The following is a 20,511-nucleotide window of genomic DNA, read 5'->3' on the forward strand; positions in this document are numbered from 1 at the left end:
AGAAAAAAGAAAAAAGAAAAGAACTTTGTTTCTGTTTAAGTAAAAAGGATGCTTTTCTGTCATTTAGTTTAACCTGTAACTATCCATAATCCTGTAGGCAAATTACACCTTGAATGTGTATTTTAAGAATACAGCCTGATTAAACAAAGGCCACAAAGCGAATGAAGCATTTTATGTGACCCTAGATTTCATTCTGAGCCTGACACTTAAGTTGTTTTTGCTGGGGATAGATTTCATAGTTAAATGCGTGGCATCTTGTCTGATCAATGACCACTTGCTCTCAGGATTTCAAATTGTTGATCATCTTCACTTACCAGAAGTATACATACACTAGGGTCCACTTCTATTATATACTGCTATTCAACCAAAGGAAAAAACAAACATGGACACACATCTGCAGAGAATGAGTTGAAAATTTTTTAAGATCCTGTGAAAATACTGAACGTTCATCAAAAGACATATCAAATAAAAAAGTAAAAAACAGCCATCAGCCAGGAAAGAATGTTAGCACATGCAAGTACCACCAGCAGACATACAGCAGAACAAGTTTGATTTATTTTGCTTATTTAAGTGGTTTTATACCTCAGAACATTCAGCATTTTCATCAGTATCTGATCATCTTTCTTTCCAAACAAGTACATATTTCCATTGTGTGCACAATGTGAAGACTGCACAGGAAACACCTACAGTTCATCTCAGTGTGAGCCAAGCAATTTTCTCATTGTAGAAACTTAAAGAGTAGCTCTATGTAATAAAGTGTTCATAAATGACATTGCTTTATAGAAATAATGTTTTACTGCATTTAATTGGTATGAAATATATGAACACTACTTGAAACCAAGTGTGCAGATGACTTTTTTAATTTACATTTCCAAAGTAATGATCCATTTTATCTCTATGTTTGATGAACACAAAAATTATTGTTTCTGAATATCGCTTCTTCACTTGTGAGCAAGAAGTAATAGATGTTCCTCCTGTTTTTTCTAAGCAAAATATACAGAATACTGCAAAGTGCCTAGCTCAGAAACTAACAGTGAGGTGATTTCTGAACAGTAACAAAATGAAAAAAAATCCTAGTATAAGAATTGCCTTTCATTCTAATTAATCTCTTCCCAAAAGAATGAAAAAAAAAAACATCTGTTGGACATTTTTGTCATTGGCAATTCAGTAACATATACATTGTATATACCATGTCCTAAGGCAAAACACAAAGACAAAATAAATGCATCCAAATAATCTTCTGGCATACTGAAATCTGCTGTTCAAAAAAATCCACCAGCAAGTTAGTTGGTTATCACAAAGCCTTTCAATTTAAAGGATTAAACAAAGTTGCAGTTAGCACCATGCAAAGATTGTTGTCTTGGTCTGTGCCCACCACAGCTACAGAAAATAAGCTTGGAATTGTTCTTATAGCCAAATTTGTCAAGATAAAAGTGTATGAACAGAACTTTTTACAGTTATCTATTCTTAATTTTTTTGGATAACAGTAGAGATACTGTGCAGGAATGGGATCTGAAGATGCAAAACAGTGGATAACTACAGCAACACCTGCATCAGAAGGGAAGGGGACCAAATGTGTAGAACAATGGTCATACTCGTATCTGTATACAACTGCTCAGCAGAAGATACGGATTCCAGGAAAACCTTTGCCGCAACCACGAGAAAGCCTCAACTGGTCAGCACCTCTTATTCTTCTCCTGCATGCAACTTGCACAGCTTAGTCCAGAAGACCAAGATTTTAAGGTTGTTTTGTAAAACTGGTGGTTTACAATGTCCCAGATGATATCCAGAAAAACAACACAATAACAAAAGCTATAGAGTATCTACCTTGAATGCCTTCACCAATATTACCTTACATGCAAAGAAGCGCTTATTTTGGTAAAGAAGTTGGTTCCAAATTAAATGTGATCTTCCCACGGAAGACGGGTATACTCCTTTCTGAACTTAACAGAGATTGCAATGTGTAAAGCTTCAGCAAAAACACAGCTGTGTTGAACAATCGCTGTAAAGCAGCCGTAATTGTTAAGCCTCAATGAGGACAATTACTATCCACCTATTTGCACATCTCATCTTTTACATTTTGCAGTAACTAAAAAAGACAGTGGAATTTTGAGTTCAAAAGCAGAACAAGAAAGTGTCAGTCCTCAAAGAAAGGGTATTTCTGAGAACACGTCAACACCGGGAAAGCTGGATGTGAGAGGTCAGCCTTAGGTCAAGATCCATCTCCTTCTCCACATCACTATGCTGCAGAAGCAAAGCTCCTGGATTCTTCATCAATGGAACACAGTTTGGCTTATCAAAGAGACATCTGCTGAGCATTTAACAAAGAACCAATCTAAATCAAACCTTCCTGTATGCAAATACAACGTTAAGTCAGATGACTTAGGGAGAAGCTCTAAATTTATCACTGTAAGATAGCTACTGCTTAATTAAGCTGCTATCAGCTACCACGATGAATATTTGCTCTCAGCTCTCCAATTCTCACCTCAGAAGTCTGACTTGATTTAGCAACTAATATATATTAAGGACAGAGTTCAATAATTGGAGGCGAGTTGTGTACAAATCCCCAATGTCAGTTTCTAATTGCCAACCCTCATATTGTGAAGAGACTTGAAACTAAAGAAAATGTTTTAATTAAAGCAAATTGGTTTTGATAGTTCAAGTGATTGGTGTTTCTGGTGACCTCAGTATAAACATCTAGTCATTCACTGATACCTAAACACATTTGGTTTACTGACTAAAATCCAAAGATCACAATACCAAGAATGGAGCATTGCAATTATTAATATCTCACCCTTTTATGAAATTAGTACTGGTCATGAAGATAACTAAGTACAATGCTTCTAAATTAACAGTTACTGAAAAATCTTCCTTTGTTCCTCAGATAGCTGAGACTAGTGTACAAAAGATACTTGAGCCTTAGCATCGGCAATATACAGAAAATAGTTAACCTCTACCCTTTGGTTAAGTTTAACTTTTTCCTTCTCAAATGTGTTTTTCTTCCTCCCCCTCACCTTTTCTGCTCCATCTTCCTTGCCAAACAACTAGATATTTTCATACACAGATTACAGCTTAACAGAAATTTATACAGTTCTCTAAAGTGCTCAAATATATAACAACAACAACAAAAAAAACCCTTAAAAATAAATGAGATTTTTATTATTCTACAAGGAATTTAGTATTTTTGTGTCACACGAGAACTTCATCTCTGTAGAACAGATAGGCCGCTAAAGACAACAAAAACTGAAGTAGTAAGAATATTTAAGAAATTATCATCACTTGGTAACCAGACATGATGCCCCAAGGTGACACTGAAAGTAAAAAGTCAATGTGGGACTCGGTCTATTCTATCATAGTCCTGCTGTCAGCAGAATCTCTCTACGACCGAAGAAAGATATGAAGGTGATGTATTGTTGCAAACAGGGAGCTGTAGCTGACAAATACTTCTATGTTCCTTACAAAAGCAAGTCCCAATCCTTCAAGTTGATCTATGAAAGCCACAGTTGCTTTAGGCAAGTACACAGGATCTTCTTGCACTGAAAAATTAGCATGCGCGAGGTCACATTGTAGCCATGTAGTTCTTGCAGACCATGTTTTTGCCAATATTCTTAACAATTTTAAAACTTCCAAAAGGATGTGAGAATTTATCTGCAAACATCATTAGCTTTATCAGCTGATCTTACAGTGTAGAGGTTAAAAACAGAGCACAGCTCTAGTTAAAAAGGGCATGGCCAAAAGCCACAGGGAAGAAAGCTAAAAATAGCTTTTAAAACAAAATCCAACCATAGTAGTTTTTAGAAAGCAGTTAGAACTAAGTGAAGATTAAATACTTGCTCATCACATCATTTACAGATCACCAAAGGAAACAATCTTCCAGTGTTCAATAACGCTGAGCAGTCAGTGATACCAGCTGTACTTAAGCTAACACTTAAATATAAAAGATGGTGAATTTTGTGCTCTTATTTGAAATGCTGCCTGTAGAAGGTAGAACCCATACTACTTTGAAGGAAAATATCAGTAATATATAAAAAATCTTGGGAGCACCAACCACCTGAAAGTCAAGAAAACAAACTGCAGAACCATAGAGTGGTTTGGACTGGAAAAGATTTTTTAAAGTTTTGGCCATACCAAATAGCACCCTTTTTTATCACCTGCTCCCCTAGCAGCCCAGAAACAAAGCAAAACCTCAGGCCTTCACCACACAGTAAAACACGTGCCATAGGCTGCAGCCACACATGGAGAAATTAGCAAGGCCAATGATTCCCCAGCAACCTTGTTGCCTTAAGCACTACCACTATCACACCTTTTGTATTAGTATGTACACTATGTTTCTCTCTCTCACACACACAAATGTAATGCAGAAATTATCAGGAACATTAAAAACTTTCAACCCAGCTCTCACCCTGCTTGGGAAGCCTACATGTGAGGAGCTGTGCCACAGTGCTTTTGCTTTCTGCTTCCCAAAGGGGATGGACTTAAACCATGCTGCTCTGTCCTGATCTATCTCTGCTTCGAGGGTTGGAGAAAGACCTTACAAACCACATGGAAGTTATACATTGACACAGAATTTTTGTGTCTGCCTGAAGCTGCAGTGTTTTTCCTGCTATATTTTAAGCTTTAGATAAGTCAGAAAATAAGCTCAAACTAAGAAAACATCATTGGAGCATATAGGAATTTTTATAAGAACACAGTGATAAAAGTCAACCTAAAGAGCATGAACGACCTGGAAATGGTCTCTTCAGTGCCTAAAAGCATCATGGAAGTCTTTGGCATTTCCTTATAAGAGAAAAAAGAAGAAAAAAAAAAAAAGAAATTAGAACATGTATTCCAGAGAGTATTTCCTTAGGGGCCAGAAGCACGTATTTCCTAATTTCCGTGGCCGGGCAGCTTTTTATCATCCTTTGCAGGTCTCAGCAAGAGACATCTTTACTAAAGCTCTGTGCACAAAAGCATGCTGAAAACATATTTCAGATTGTGTTAAGACGACTTTCTTCCATCGTTGTCTTATGTAATTAATAACTGATTTAATCATGGAGCAGGACAGGGGAAAGGGGATGGGAGAGGGACCTTAGATTTTAGAATGCAGTCAATTTTCCGAAAGTATTTCATAGATTTTTTTGTGTTTTTTTGTTTGTTTGTTTGGTTGGTTTTTGTTTTTGTTTTTTTCCCCCATAAAATCTCCAATTTTATTTTTGGTTATGTTTAAAGAATCTAACAGGTTACTCATATACCCTTTATCACTCAGTTTGGCTAAAAACTGAAGTTCTGCTTGGGAACAAGGACAAAGCACACGCCATCAGGAGCACACTTTGATTTGCTTACACTAAAAACTTTCATAAATTATTTACTAAACTTCAAAGCTTTGAAGTTGATGATGAATATAGTGGGAAAAATAATTGATAGTAATCAGACACCTTATTTAATACATATGTTTTACAGTATAAGATATGCAGAACATAAAAATGCACTATATTTCATTAATACAAGATGTAAAAAAATGCCATATTGGAGAAAAACCATAAAGATTTAATCCATACTTTGCAGTAAGAAACTTACATCTGTATATGCAAAACAGCAGCCAAGACCAGACAAAAGAAAGCTTTGAATCAAAGTGAACTACTTATAGAAGTCAGTTCAAGTAATAAAACATTCAGAGCCTAGAATACAAACGATAGCTGAACCAAATTCACATCCAAACCAGTCAGATCAAAGAATCAGCTCGTCAGTTCTAACCAAAGCAGGATAGCAAATCAGTTGAGCAGTTAGAGGTCCAAACCTCCTTCTGATTAAGACTAAGTCTGGGACGCACAACGGTGTGCCAGACAGCTATTGTTTTTAATGTGCCTAAAGTCAAACACGGTAAACTTCACACTTCTAACCAGTGCTGTTTGTAATAGATTGGATGAAACACTTTTACAAAAGAATCAATAAATGTAAAGACTGGAAAGAATTAGAGAGGCTTGCAGGCTTGTACCTATTGTCTGGGGGAATTACATGTCAGTTCGAGTATTGTAACTCCAACAAAGGTTTCCTAGCTTTAATTTACTAGAACATATAATGGGTGATGTAGAAACTAGGAAACACTAGTCAGTCCGAATACATTACTTAACAGACAATTTAATGAATGTTACAAACATTATTATAGTCCTGGCATACTTCTCTGCTCATTCATTTTCACTTTGCAATTTTATCATGAAAGGGCATTTTCTTTGTGAGGCTGTTCTACTTAAAGTTTAAGTCTCAGAAGAAAAAAAACACTCTATCACATGCAAAACATACATCTCAAATTGTAATAAGCAGTGCTAAAAGCTAAATAAATAACTTGTGATGCATAGCCTTCCAGTCTGTCTCACGCACACATTTGTGGGAGACTTCACATGTATTTACACAGCTTATGTACTTTTAGCAAATACAGGTGAGGCAGAATATATCACAAAAATGCACCTTGAAAAAAAGATCATAAAAACAAACATATAAGAGGAGACTAGCAAATAAATACCATCATGTTGGAAAGGGAAAAACAAAAACAAACAAACAAAAAAAAGCAAAACCCACTAGGATTTTCTTTAAAACAAAAAGAAACTGGCTGATGTCAGAAAATACAGTCAGCTCACACATTCAAAAGAGCAGAACTATTTTCAATCCATTCTTGTTAAACAGAACATCCACACCCTTCCCTAATTAAATATTTCAGCCACCTAGGTTTTACTCCTCAGATTGGTTCAAATGTACAGCCTAAATCTTAAAGGCACATCTTCTCCAGTAAAGAAGGTAAAGAAGTAAAGAAGATAAAGAAGGCCGACGGCATAGTTTTACACCATGCTCAACTTTAAGGTTTACCTTTGATTATTATAATCTCCTCCCTCACATCACTTGATTTATAAAATAGAAAATGAGAAAACAGCAAACAATCCATAAGCTCTTCGAGATAAACCATATGGTCTACTGTTCCAACAGACAAAATGAAATTTTAAACACACAACAGGGTTGCATAATGCCATATTCCACTGGGTAAAATTGGATACAGAAGGCTGGATTTCTCCATCCCAGGTTTCCTCTTCAAACCACTAACTGTTCATGTGCAGCTGATAAGTACAGTATCTCTGAAACTCCCTTTATAACCCAGTGCATACATTGAAAAAATCACTGGAGTGCATTTTTTCCCAGGAAAATGTGTGAAGAACTCCATTTCTGAGGACAGAAATTTATTCTGTCATAGAGTTTTGAATAACAAGTTATTGAGATCTTCTTCTACCACGATGGCAAAAGCCTCACCCAGGACTTTTTGGTTCATATGGCAAGATGTTGCTACAAAAGATATGTATACATCTGCATGACGAAGAATGTCCTTGTTACTGAGAAAGACTGTCTATATAGTACTACACCCAGACAAAGATAAACATAACCTGTGTTCATTTTTGATTATTAAATGCTTGCAAGTTTAGATAAGAGGACATTACTATAGGTTGTTCCACTGTCTTCCTGCACGATGCCAGTTTTGCTTTCTATTCTGTCTGTATCTACCTGTGTAGATACACTTATACACTATATATTAGTTAATACACTCACGTGCTTTAACTAATATGTAGAATAGCTGCTGGCAGTACTTCATCTTCAGAAATAAATATGCATTTTTGACATCCTGCTTTATTTTCATTTAGATTTACTTTAACAACTTGAGAGCCATGTCACTTGAACAGTCAAGGTCATGATTTCTGAAGAAGGTTCACTGCAGACAAATCCCAGAGGACAGGCTGAGTCTCTTTTTGTCAGGTCACATCAAAAGAAACTTTTAAAAAGGGTTAATCATAGCTTTACAGTAAAAAGGAAGTGCACTCCACAGAAGCTGCTGTTTATGTTCTTTTAGGCTGTTCATTGTGGAAGTCTGGTTTACAGAAAATGGGATGAAAAGCTGAGAAACAGCTATTCTCAGAAATAGCTGTCTCCAAAAAAGAGGACTGCAGATTAACCTCGTGTTATATCATTAGCTTATTAAATTGCAGCATCCTACAGTGAGGAAACATTATGCAGTTATTTCTGTGGAGGAAAAAAAAAAACAACCAAACTTCCTCAAATTTACATTCCAGCCTGGTCCTTCTATTAGTGTTACTGTAGCAAACAAGTCTTTCAGATGTTAGAATCAAAGGCTCATTCTGCCAGCCGTCCAACCAGACTTACCACAAGTCATCATGATCTATATGGCAACAACCACCTCCCACTTGTATGCCGGATTGAAGAGGCCAGGCATGGCCACATTTTGGGAACGCTGAGGCACCTTTAATCAATTTGTTAGGAATGGGAATGAAAATGCTTTCCTGCAAGAGATATGATACAGCTTGCCTCAGCCAAAAACTATCCTGAGCTCTACCTCCCATTGCTCATCATGGCTAAATAACTGAACCAATAGCTATAGTGGTTTTTTTGTTATTGTTTTTTTTATTAGCTGTGAAAAAGGCATGAAGTGCATCCGTTAAAAATTTATGTTTGTCAACTAGAGGTAGGGGAGGTAGAAACTTGTGCATTTTGAAAGATAAACGGTAAGATGCATGTACTGTCAGAAAAGGTTGAGGACAAATATTACTTAGTTATAGGCATCCACAGAAAAGGGCAAACTATTTTTACATATGGAAATGTCATCTTTCTCAAACCCTATTCTCCATTTTATCTTATTTCCCTACCAATATGATAGCAAATAGGAAACTTAACAATAGCTGCTGACCTCTAAGTTAATGAAATAGTTGCCTGACTGTTGCCCGTCTCATAGACTTTAACTTTGCAATGGATTCCTATGGAAAATGAAAAGCCAATTACTGAAGCTCACCAACTATGAGAAAAAGTACATTCCTTCACAGTAACATGAAAAAAGTTAGAAAATTAGAAGTAGACCTTATATTTAAATATAAGAAGTGTTCTCTATGTGGAGTCAACAGCCTAGGAATAGCTGCAGCATGAAAACAGCTTCTTTGGAATCAGAGTCAACAGGATGAGGGGACACTAGTGGGAAGCTCAAGCCTCTTTCCACTTACTAGGTCATCTGAATTCAGTGAACTTTTCCAAAAGCAACATTCTTCCAAAGGAGCTGTCATCCCTTACTACGGGGTGGGGGAGTTACTACTATGTGGATGTGCAAGTGCTTAAGAGGTTGCGTTGGGCCTGCTTAATGTCAGTGTCTGAGGCCTGGATGTGTGGCACCATCCTATCTTGACTCATCCTTGTGAGACATCCATATTCTATTTGTAGGAAAGCATTTCAAAGAAAGTCCAATGGCAACATCTCAACATACTTCTTCTATGCAGTTCACACATTAATATTCCTTATAGCTTTGAGTTGCTAGGATAATCTAGATACTTGGTAATTCAATTTCTCTTTTCTCGTGTTCCATTCCTCACTCAACACAGCCCTACATATCACAAAAGGAACAAAAAAAAACTTGAATTTTGTCCTCATCTCACTTTTTAAAGTTGAGTTCCCAGTTGTATAAAACCAGCTTGATTGCTCCATTGAATAGCAAGTTTTAGGGTGTTATTAAATACCATCCCAGACAATATTTCTGCATGCTAAGTATCCCTGTACAAATTCCACCCCCCCGCTTTTTCCTCTATGAATCTATAGCTTAATACTCAGTTCTAACTCACAAATTCTTATTTCTAAATAGATCTTCTCTGGATATACCTCTATCATTAACCTAGACTGCAAAAGCAGAATGAAAGCATCACAAGGCTAACAGACAATTCCTTAAATTCAATACTAGAGTACCAAATTTTCCTTCCTGTGAGATCCAACCTATCAGTTCACGAAAAAGGAAACAATTCATTGTCTCAGCAACTTCGATTTACCTTTCAAAACAAGACTACACTTACTATGCTCAAGTTCAGTACACGAATAATTAACATAAAGTATCTATTGATTCATTAACATCATAATAGGTGAGTCATTAAGCTAAGCTACTTTAAATTCATAGTTAATTTTTCCATTTTTATGGTACTTGAACAGACTGGAAGCATGTTCACATATAGATGCCTTCAGAAGTGTGCACGACAGACCTTTACAGTAAATGTTCCTTAGTACTACTGTTTGGGTGAGCTACTTCACCTACTGCACAGAGACGTTAAGAACATACTGCTATTAAGACACAATATTGTTTGCTAATTTGTGATCTTGCTGAATACTGATGCCTAAGCCATTTATCATAATACACAGCCTACCAGTACAGGAAATCAATAGTATTTGCAACTTATCAAGACTAAAAAAGCAAAGCCACGGTTCAAGACAACAAACAAGTGGCATGCAAAGGCACTCCAAGTTAGGAGCAATTTTAAAGGAAAATTTTTTGCTAATGATGCATTAGAAATCTATTCTGCTTGTTAAATGCCATGCAGCCTGCATAACATTAATTAGCATACTCCTCATGTGAATTGACATATTTTATATGAGAGGTGCCATGTTTCACACAGTAAAATTTCAGTGCATTTTCTTGAACAAAATGGCACATTTATGTCAACTATATATGTTAAAAGAGAAAAAAAAAGAAAGACAGCAAATTAAGCCAATGGTACAACTAGCAGGGTAAAAAATACATAATCACTGAAAATTTCCAGGTAGCTTTCATGTCATAGACACAGTAGGCAAGCAGACACCACAGCTACTATCTGATTTTTTGACACTTGTGAAACAACCACCAGACAATACGTTGGTACTTGTTCTAATGAACCCCTTTCAAATCCTTGACAATACTACCAGAACTAGCAAAAATGTAATTTAATCAAGACAACATTTAACCTAACAGAGATGCTGATAACTTTCCATTTTAGAGCTTTAACAGCATTTGAAAGAGTCAATGAACATATACTTTTTCTACTAATTTTTAATCTAAAATCATCTCTAAATGGAGCAAAAAACTTGCTTTTAATAGTTCCCTGGGTGATCCTCAGATCCAAGAACCCTTCAGCTGAAGTAGACCTCAGACAGGAGCTTGAACATAACCGCTTTATATATCATTTCTTCCAAGTTGCAACTCACCAATATTCTTCCTCTAACAAGCTCAGTAACCCAATAAGCATCCAAACCTGGAGTCTTATCCCTATGTACTACTTTATAAATTACTTTGAGAGATGCTAAAGTATAAAAACACATACCTGATCAGCTCACATCTTCCGCAGCCTTACAATTACACTTCCATATGACACAACTCTATATAGCTACAGCATTCAATAAACCCTAACTCGGACATAAAGAACTGGATTTTCCACCTAGGAATCTCCAAAATCATTTGTAAACATAGATAGCAGTTACTGTGTATTACAGTTGAACAAAACCATAGATATTCCTTAGCTCTCTAGGTCTACATTTACAATAATTGACTTCTGAAAGGCAGAAGTGTTTGGGTTTCCAGTTTTTTGTTTGTTTTTGATCAAGAAACGTAATCATTTAAGCATGACTATGGTCTTCCATGCCTTATTAACACCTTTTAGTATTTTCTACTGTTATTTGTAATTCTCTTGTTTGCATGTGGAGGGGGGAAAAAAAAAAAACACACAAAAAACAACTTTAAATATCCTCTCGTTTTCCCTCACAAATGCTTACCTCTCATGTCTTTGGCATGTCAGTGAATATTTATTTTCCCCACACAACTGTTCCCAAAATGCACGAAGGGGTGAAAAATCAAAATATTCAGACACACACTTCCTAAAAGTTGTTTAAAGCTTAGAGTACTGTTTAAGAAGGCTAATGCTAGCTAGGATCCAAAGTGGAAAATTGTCTGTATTTCTGCATGCATTTCCACTTGCTAAAAGAAAGCATCAGTAAGAAGCAACTGAAATATAATTTTCGGAATGCAAAGACTTATACCTTTAATATATATAAATTACCTTCAAAATAGCAAGCTACTAATTACATTTCCAATATAAGAAATCGTCCTATATACTTCATGTTGTTATTCAGCAGAGGATGTTCTGCTCATCAGTTAGTATGCTGAGGCTCCAGCTCCAGAGAGATACTTTATTCTTAAATTTGTATACAAAGAAGCAGGAGAAAAATAACATAACCAAAATGAAAGACTGTACTTGCAAATATATCCTGCTGAATGAATTCTTGATATCATAATGATAATGCTACTTATAACACAGAACACATACACTGGGACTGTTCCTATTTCACAAATGGGAAAATGAGGGTGAAAGGTTATTTATTTAAATTCAGCAGCAGGCATGAAAAGAATTGAAGTCTGCAAATACCACATTTTTACTACAGATCAAATGTAATAGGTATAAATACTACTTAACTGTCCTATTTGTAGTATTAATACTGATTAAACGGAAAAGCACTCTTAACTTTACCCACATAACTAGTTAACAGTGCTTACAAGCTGAAATTTAAGTTAATACTCATTTCTGCATACCTCAAAACTAAGAATGCAATAGATGCAGAGAACATAACTAGAAAATGCACTTTAGAGAGCTTAAATATAATAGATAAGATATAAATAAAATATTGCTTATCTGTTACCTGTTTAAAGTACAGAATTACCAGAATGCCTCTTAAATCTTAGGGGTGTATGTATGCACATGCACTGATGAAAGGGACTTTAAATTGGAAATAATCATTATTGCATTGACCATTATTTCAATCTAGATTTTTTTAAAAATATTTTTCTTTTAAAGCCTATCAGAACGTGAATGACCACTCCCTGGTAGCACTCAAGGCCAGGCTGGATGGGACTTTGAGAAATCTGGTCTATGGGAGGTATTCCCGCCTGTAGCAGGGGAGTTGGAACCAGGTGATCGTAAAGACCCCTTCCAACGCAAACTATCCATGATTTTATGATTCTAGAATACTTGTAAATTGTTCTTTCTACCCCACTTCTGATATATTCAAAATGTCATTCCCAGAATTATTCCACAGTATCCATACTTTAAATAATGTATTTTATTTTCATGTCAACTACTCAGCAATCAAAGAAACATAACCTTTGCTTGCAACCTAACGTTTATTAACTACGTAACAGCAATATTTTATGCTAGAAACCCACCCCTCTAATTATAGAATCACAGTATATCCTAAATTGGAAGAGACCCTATCAGGATCATTATGTCCAACTCCAGGCTTCACAAAGGATCACCCATTATCCTATTCCTGCTACCTGAGAACTCTGCTCTAGCTCTAATCTTACATTCAAAAAGTCAGGAGGACCTGAGTGGTCCAGTGCCAGCCATCAAGCTCATCATCAAGTCTCCACAATGGCCCACTGTAAGGACGTAAAACTTTTTTTGTTCAAATACTCAAGTGTTTGTAAAGACTGTGCTGTTTATTCTGCTGTACCACTAACTTGAACACCTCTGATTAACAGCCGAAAATGACAGAGTACGTAAGAGACCCATGGCGCACATCATCAGAATAAAATAAAGCATGGTAGCATGCAATGCAGTTACAATATTCAACATTTTACTATTCTGTTTCATGAAAAACCTTACAGATTGCATATCAAGAACTGTACATCAAAAGCAACAGAAGTGGACCACACAGCAGCCTGCTTTACCCTGTATGAGTGATCCATCCTAGGTACGGCATGCAATCAAGATGCTAAGAAATTGGTACATAGCTTACAATAGTAAAAATATATATTATTTTCTTAAACTTGAATAAATTTGTCTAATAAACGGAAAAAACTCCTGAAGTAACTTATCATGTATGCTGAACTGCAAGACCAGCTTAGTTATGCGCAACCACTAGCACTGCAAAACTCCAGAAATGCAGAAACTCACAGAAAATGTCTCAAAGATAGCAGCTCAAAAAAAAAAAACACAACAACAACAAAAAAAACAAACACAAAAACCAAAAAATCCACAAAACTAAAAGAAAACAACAACAAAACAAACACCACCATTTTTATCAGGAAATCCAGAGGTTGTGAGATTATGTCCAGATTTTTTAATATAAGAAGAAAGACAGTAGCATTTTTACGTAAAGGAACTATACAGATAATAAGGCAATCTGCTCCAAACCAATCTTGATAAAATAACATAAAAGTATCTTTTTGCCCCCTCCCCCCCAAAAAAAAATATATTAGTACAAAAATTAACTGAACTATCATTGCTATCACTAAGGATTTTAGTTTCTTTAAACAGCTCTGTAAGAAAAGCTTACTAGAAAAGTTGTAAAAACACAGCAATTATGCCTGCCTAGATCAACACTCCCTACTCCAAATGAAGGAGCATACATTCTTTTTCATTTAATGAATACTTCATCTGATCACTTCTTCCTTCCTTCCACCTGTCTGTGCACAAAAACACCTGCATAACATCTCAGCTCCGCTGTTCCAGCACAGGCAAGATTCTAAGAAAGCAGGGGATATTGAGTACTATTCTACACGCTTTTTAAATGCTTCTAATTGTAAATTATTATTTAAATAATGTGATAGGATGACAACCCTTGGAAATAATAACTGCAACTTCTTGGAAAACAACGTATTTGATTCCAGTATGTAAGCTACAGCTTACTGCTGTGTAGAGCTTCAACTCAGGCTGGTTTTATAAGGGGCATTAGTGCAATGGTCTTTCAGTGTTCAGTAAGATGAATATTAATGTACAGACAGGCTTAGAGGAATCATCTAATATTCTATCTTTTGGTATTCACGTTTTTTATAATATCAGTGCCACTCAGTGTGGATGCTGCTGAGTGTCCCCAAGCCAAAGGAAGGGAAGCCAAGAGTTGGACTCGATGATCCTTGTGGGTCCCTTCCAGTTCAGGATATTCTATGACTTTATGACAAAGTGTTTTAAGAAACATACTAAACATCTTTAAGTATAATAGATGGCAAAAGTTTTTTTTTCCCTCCCAGTCACAACATACCAGTAACTTACCTTCAAGGACAATATTTTTTGTCCTACATTCTGAATGAATCCTGTGTGAGGTATCTGGCAGATACTATGTGGCACCTACAGAATACAAACTGTTTTCAACGCAGCAGAATCAGATCCAACTGAGTGGTGAAGCTGCATAAGCATTCCAACTGGTGCTTAATTTTAAGTATGCGATGTCTTCTTGTCTTCTTTCACCAGGCATTCTCCTGCTTGCATACTTACAGAACCTGCAATTCCTTCAACTGAAGGATATTTAAATGAAACCTACTTTCACCTCTACTTTCACTGCAACTGAAAATAGATTTTAACTTACTGTAAAACAAGACCAAGGCTTCTGCAACAGAGCCAAAACCTCTCCTATCTTCCAAGATGCCATTTGCACGTTACCAGACAAAGGGAGATCATTACTGCTCTTAGTCTTCCTACAAAAAGTAGAATGAGTTGCAGCTGTACTATACCTGCTTTTAAAAGCTACCCAACTTGGATTTTTAAAAGTCCATCTCTCAAAGGTATTTCTCCACTCCCATTGAATAACCGTACCGCTCTATTACTCATGGCTTAAAATATGCAGTTTGTTGTCAGTGTAATTTTTTCCCCCAAGGTCAGCTATAGACATTATACCCCAAGTATCAGATACCGTATCTATAATGGCAACCTTCTTAAATTTCCTCTTGAAAAAGCAGACTGAAGTTTCCAGTTGGAAGCCCCTATTTCCCATTTCACCCATTCCTCAGAAATTGCTGCACATCAGCATCAGCCAAGAAAAACAGTAACAACCTGAGCCTTCCTGAGGCTTTGCTATTTGGAGGATTTCTCTGCTAGCACAGTTCCATATGTTTCCTTCATTGCAAGCAGCTATTGTCAGGATAGCCCAAGCGCTGTTCCACTTTCCCATTGTTGAGCATCTGCTCTCGATATGTTCGAACTGAAAAGGTGCCAGTCTGCACCTTCAGGAAAGGCCTTCAGGTCTTATCCAGAGCACGCACTGATCTCCTCTACATGCAAACTTAAGATAAAGTCAGAATGACTCCAAGAACAAAAAAGAAGGGGTTAGAGGCACAATACATGCTTTATTAATACATCTTACAAAACCCCCCTTGTTATTGCTAGTTATTGTGCAGCACAAAGGAAAAAATCAAGTATTGTTACATAGCCTGCTAAGCAATTTTTACACCACCAAAACTGCCACCTGCTATAACGAATTTAATTAAAAAGACAATTTTTGGCAGATAAGAAGCAAATACAGATGCCTCTTTAATGTGATTAATTTAAATCCAATACTCTTATCACTAAAGCTACTTTGTAAATAACAAGAAAATGTTATAGAAGCATCACTCATTTTGCACACTGCAACACAGTCATTTAAAAAGTTTTAAGTTACAGAGCTCATTTGTGTACATTTCAGTCTTTTAAAATAAATGTTTATATTGCAGTAATGATTGCCTCTCGTCAGCTTCGTGTACAAGTTTTTTTTATAAGGATCTCATATCCACTGAAGTAATTAAGTCAAGGATTTTGTCTTACTAGACATAGGTTGCTCTGAAAGTAATGCCTCATTTATTTCCATGGAAACTATAGACATAAAGAGTACAATAACACTGTTTGATTGATGGAATGAATCCTCAGCTATTTTTTCAACAGTCACCACCATCAGCTGAGCATTTATGCCAGTAATGAACAGGAGTCTGCATATCACGCTCATAGTGATCTGCCAACATCATAAAATAGGAAGCATTACTTTCACAGAACGCCTCACACTTAAAACTGTTTTACAACTCCCAGTAATAGTGCTTTCTAATCTCTAAACAAACAACAAAAAAAACCCAACACCCAGAAAATGGCACATTTTATATGCTATTCATAAATTATTTTACACTATTGATAAAAAACATACAATCAAACTGTACAAAATACTCTTTCACGCTTCAAATACCAGATAAGCAACAATAAACAGAAATAATTGCACCTGAACCTTAACATATTTCTGTGAAATCCCAAATATTTAGAAAACATGACTGATTTCTGTTACACATGATCCTTCCAGCTAACCTCAAAACACTTACTGAAATACACTACTCCTTATTTCTTTTAGCTGCAGTCTTTCTCCTGTGATTCCAGCGGAGGACTTCTCACTGAGTAATTTAGCAGCACGTCTCTGCCTAAAGTCAGACTAAGGAATTCGGAGTCTGTGACAGATTAGCAACAAAATCCCTCTCATATCCTTAAACATATACAGCTCAGTTATTGCCTGCTGTTTCCCCCCTTTTCATTTCTTCTTTCCCTTCAGTCATTGTGGGCTCTCTTTTTATCGCTGATCAACACAGCTACAATGACCAAACTTTTGTCTGAGTCCACTCCCAGGCTATCATCACAAACTCAACCTTTCATTGCTGTCTATACAACAATTATTTCCAAGCATTTAAGTAAAAAGAAAATCCTGTCTTCAATTTAAAAATATGTTAGGGGAACACACTGAAAGAAATCTGTTTTGTGAATATAGTATCGTGATTTGTATAATCAAGGGTCAACATGGTCACACAACTTGTAAGAGTATTGTTTTTTTATTATTATTTTATTATTTTTTTAAAGTAATTCTCTAATTCCTTACCAAACTGCCTGAAATGCTGAAATGGGTCTGAACATGTTTGCTTTGCTCATCTATTGATGATGTGGGTTTTTTTGTTCATTTCTGCAGAGGTTTGCATAATAAGATGCATCATCTAAGTCTTCAATCAATGCATGTAGGGAAGAAAAAGGCAGTAGAAATGGAAAGAGTGCTTTATTTAAAAAGCACTGCAAGTAATACATTTTCCTCCCAATAGATGGAGACCTGGTGAAAAGGGATCTCAATACATACAGAAAACCATAGTTGCATTAAGACAAGGACAAAATTGAGAGAATATCATCACAGATCCCAACACCTCCTACATCTCCCTCCCTTCACCTGCATCAGGGAGTGATGTGATGCTCTACTATAGCAAAAATTCCACCAATAGGTTATGGAATTTGTGTCTAATAAGTATTCTTGTTTCACAATACAAATAGATTTCTATTCCCATCCATCATTTCTCATTTTTATTACTGTTATTTTCTTGCTATTCTGTTACCCACCCTATAAGTACTGATTTTTAAAAAAGTATTTACAATCTTCACACTTCTGTATTCATAATCACTAACTCCATATCTACACCTTCTCATAATATATGTTAAGATTTGCCATTTTTTCTCCTTAGCTTAACCACTTACATATATGTGAATGCCAAAACCCATCTGGCATCAATATTGTGCTGTTATCTTCCACACAATATACCTGATCAGCTCTTAGATCTAATCATTTTCATGCTCTCTTTATTATAACTCCACTGCTTAGATATTTCACGATTTTATTATAAAGTAGGTAACTAATCTACTTTAATCTAAGAAGTGTGTTTTTTAATGAAACCTTATTTTATTGACATTGCATGGCAAAAAAAAAAAATTAAGAAAAAAACAACAAATAACAAAATATTGACCTTTTGAGAAAAAAATAAATAAAGCTGACAAAGATGAGCAACTTTGGATCAAAAGAGAACAAGAGAAAAATTAAGCTTCTCCATGCTTCAGTATCATTTAAATATTCCTAAAATTGTAAGTTTCAAGCCAGATAGGATATGCATCAACATTTATAAATGCTGGCAGAATGCTTCTGCTATCCTTTTTAAGTCATTAAATGACTATAAACAATAGCACTGTAGGCTAAGAGCAAAAATAATCTCACAGCAACACTACAAATGTAGTGCTTCAGTCTATTTCCATGAAGATGTGAATTACAGACAGAACAAAGTAAAGGAAAAAAATACTGTTTGCTCATTAGGGAAATCAAGCAGTGCCAACATTATGTCTGTGTCCCTGAATCAGCTGACCATTGAATCACTTGCGTTCATGAAATAAAAAGAAATTTTGTAAAAATTCTAACGTGTTCCCAATGAGCTGTATGATTCAAAGCAACTTGCTGCAAGAAGGTCTATCAATAAGTAACAGAGAAGGTATTTAAAATTGTGGCTCTTTTACCTAAACATTTTTACTTTCATAAGAATACACTCTCTGATTACTCACTGCTCAAGTGCTGGCCAGGCAAGAGAAGCTGGATATCAACTCTGATGAAAGCAATTGCTAACGGTACTTTCTGCTTGCAAATTCAGCAGCATGATCATTTTGAACAAGCACTCCTCTGCAGTTGTTCCTTGCAATCCTAAGCGACTGGGCTACTGTAACACCTCTGAGAATATCAGGACTTTCACCTCAGTGCTAAACAGCAAAAGGTAAAGCAAAGAAAAACAACCTGCATTTCAGTACACTTTCAATAGGAGAGTACAAGAACTTCAGTTTCTTGAGATATCAGTAATTCGGTACTGCACTTCAGCAAATATGATTACCTTCCACTGAAGTGTTGCATTTCACTGGAACAATGCTTTCAGAGTGAGAATCTGGTATAACAGCGCTACATTTGCGCAGTCTAGACAGATCTGTTCTGCATATCCTGGAACATATTTTTGATGCTAGCAGTGTGCCATCATGACACTTGTATACCATGAATTTGTCACCATAATATTAAATCTGAAGTCACACACTAAGTAAGAGTGCATTTCTAAATACTGCTCTTCAGTTCTTCCATGTAAAGACCAGCAAAGATTTTTAAAAATGCACTTGTGAATCAGAAATCCAGAAATGCAATAACCCTTTGTTTTCACTGTGAAGAGGTGTGACATCTTAAGTTAAATTCACTAAAAATAAAAAATAAAATAAAATAAAATAAACGCAACAACACTATACTACGAACTAATGCCCTGCAAAGGTTCTGGCTCAACTTGGCTGTACATTCAAAGTGAGTTTGAATGAACAGGCATTATGTAAATGGAGAGACTGAAATAAAAGACAGCTCTCACATATTAATCCAACGCCTGGGGTGCTTTCAGAGGAGGCTGGAGACAATCCCAGACACCTGGCTTTTGAAAGACCACCGAGGGAATATGCAAAGGGGGAAGGGAGGGAGGGAAGGTCTATAAAAGCAGCCTGAAATGAAGTTTAACTAAATTCAAGATGGTCTGAAAGTGTCAGGGTCAGCAACCTTGAAAAAGTTGATTTTTTGTTATCAGATCCTGAAATATACTTTTCTATCCTAAAGACAGAAAATGCTTTCTGAAGCAATGTGTATAACAAGCTTCAAAATTTAGCAGTAAGAACAATCTAGGAAGGAAAAAAAAAAAAAGACTTTTAATCACAGGTTCAGAATGAAGATGCCAAGGCAAAACTCAAAACTTACAGTCACTGTGTTTTGCTGTAGCTAATCCTCTGGTAATATGTCAAGTAATTGTTCCATTCAAATGCTGGACACACAAATGAGGCGAGCACAAACTTGGCTAACAAGTGTAAAAGCTCCTGCTAGATCACCATTGGCAGTCAGAGGCTTAAGCTACACTGGATGGCTGGTAAAACTTCAATATCATCACACCTCTAATATTTCTTCTGCCATTTCCCACAAGAGCTTAAAGAGGTTCTCCGAAACCACCTTAAAGAAATAAGATAAAACTGATTTTCTCTTGAATTTCTTCTCTCCTCTTATGCCCATTTGGTCTTTGTAATGCTTCTCTCTTCTCCTCTCCATTTTTTTTTT

General features: G+C 36.0%; 1 protein-coding gene across 1 annotated transcript in view; it reads right to left on the reverse strand.

Annotated features, from left to right (window-relative positions):
- The window catches only part of LOC104910691 (teneurin-3-like), an 80,551-nt gene that overhangs the window by 424 nt on the left and 59,616 nt on the right, over window positions 1-20,511 (reverse strand). The gene's annotated exons all lie outside the window — the stretch shown is intronic.

This window comes from Meleagris gallopavo, chromosome 4, assembly GCF_000146605.3.
Source record: "Meleagris gallopavo isolate NT-WF06-2002-E0010 breed Aviagen turkey brand Nicholas breeding stock chromosome 4, Turkey_5.1, whole genome shotgun sequence".
NCBI lineage: Eukaryota > Metazoa > Chordata > Aves > Galliformes > Phasianidae > Meleagris > Meleagris gallopavo.